A 1,821-nucleotide genomic window follows, 5' to 3' on the forward strand; every position below is an offset into this window, starting at 1 on the left:
AAGACACTGTGGCCCTTTTCTGGCAAGGAGATTGCAAGCAGGAAACGCCCTCTCTGTGTTTGGCCAAGTCGGGAGACCTTTGTTCTGGGGCTGAGGCCTTGGGCGAGTGATTTCACCTCTGTAAGCCCCTGTTTCTCATCTTGAAAACTAGAGTTTCACTCATGCTGGGTGGTTGGTAGAACAGAGAGTCTCAGAGCCTTAGGTAGGAGCTTTGTTATTCTATCCTGTCCCATGTAAAGACTTTTATTGCTACAAGTTAAGCCCTTTTTCAGGCCCATATTTTATTTTCTAAGATCTGTAAGTACATTATTTTAGCAAAATCCAGCTCTACTTCTCTATGTAGTCCTGCCCCTTTGGTAGTTAACATTGTTGAATTCCCATCCGTGTAGCCCCAAAGTCAGACCAGTGGCTTCATGATTAGCCTTCAGGTAACTCCAGGCACACCTGTCTCGTTGCGCTGCCCTCTCCTGCTTCACAGGTCTTGCATTTTTTACAAACTCAAGGCATGGCGCTCTGCCAGCAGAAAGATCATAACTCGCTTCCCTGCGGTGGTCTGGAGCCGAACCCACATATCTCCGAGGTCAGCCTGTGTCAGAAACATCCTGGCTGTTTCTCATTAGGAGGGTCCAGAGATCTGGAAGTGAGTGTTGAGTGAGTTAACTCCTTAGCTGACTGTGAAAAGTTAGATTATTTCCCACCAGCACATAACGAAAACCTTGTTTGCTGCTTGCAAAGACTCAGGTGCTGGGTCGCTTCCACGGACTCTGCTTGCTTTATGATTTATGCTTGGCAACATTTACACAGGGCACGCTTTACAGGAGCAACATCAAGCAACCCATTTTCAGAAGGAGCTATCAAAAAAAAAATTGGCTGAATGAACAACAATGAATAAGGAACATGAACTTGGTAACAAACCAAGTAAGTTGAATCAAAGTTTTAAAGAACTAAATAAGAGAAGTTGTGTTGTGTGTGTGTGTGTGTAGAGACAGATACAGTGCCAAGAAAAATTGTACAGGACAGAATATCATGGAAGGCGTTGGGACCCAGCAAACCAAGAGTGGAAACTTTATTTGGGGGAAAGTAGGTTTATCAGTACCTAATTTTAGGGACAGAAATAGAAAAGGGCAAGATACTATTGGGTTGTTGGAAAAGTCATGACGTATTTTTTTGTTTTTCGTTGCAAAACTGCGTCATGACTTTTCTGACAACCCAATAAAATGTTGGAAAAGTGGGATGCCAGTTCCCAGGCCATTTCATTTAAGGAATGATTTGGTTAAGGAAACTGGCAGAATCTTGAAATTTGAACTGATGCTAGAGCAGACTTTCAACATTAAATAATCAAAGGCCAAGAGACGTTTTTGCAGGTTAGCACTGTGCTCAGGCTGGTAACACTAATTCTTTATCCGGCTCACTCTGAAGGGGACTTGGGCCTCGGCCCTTGAACCAGAGGTGCTGTAAAGGCTGTGTGTGGAGAAAGGTGAGCTCGCAGGTACACATCAAAGGCCACGGGACTTGTAACTTTTATGTTTCAATTATACCAGCTTTGTGTTCACACCCCAACTCCCAGGGTGGTGTCTCCGCATGTCAGGCCGGGCGGAGCTGCAGCCATTCCCTTTATTTTCTGCTGAAGCTGGGAACTCAAGGAAGATTTAGATCTGAAGTGACAGGATTCAAGTGAAACATGACAAACCTGTAAAAGCTGCAACCTGGACGTGTCAATGCAGGCCTTTCCTGTGAGCTGGAAGGGGCCTGGGAAACAAACCCCCCACGCACCTGCCACGAGGCGCTGGGCAGCACAGGGATCAAAGAGAAGCAGAGGAC

Source organism: Hipposideros armiger, unplaced genomic scaffold, assembly GCF_001890085.2.
Source record: "Hipposideros armiger isolate ML-2016 unplaced genomic scaffold, ASM189008v1 scaffold_483, whole genome shotgun sequence".
Lineage (NCBI taxonomy): Eukaryota > Metazoa > Chordata > Mammalia > Chiroptera > Hipposideridae > Hipposideros > Hipposideros armiger.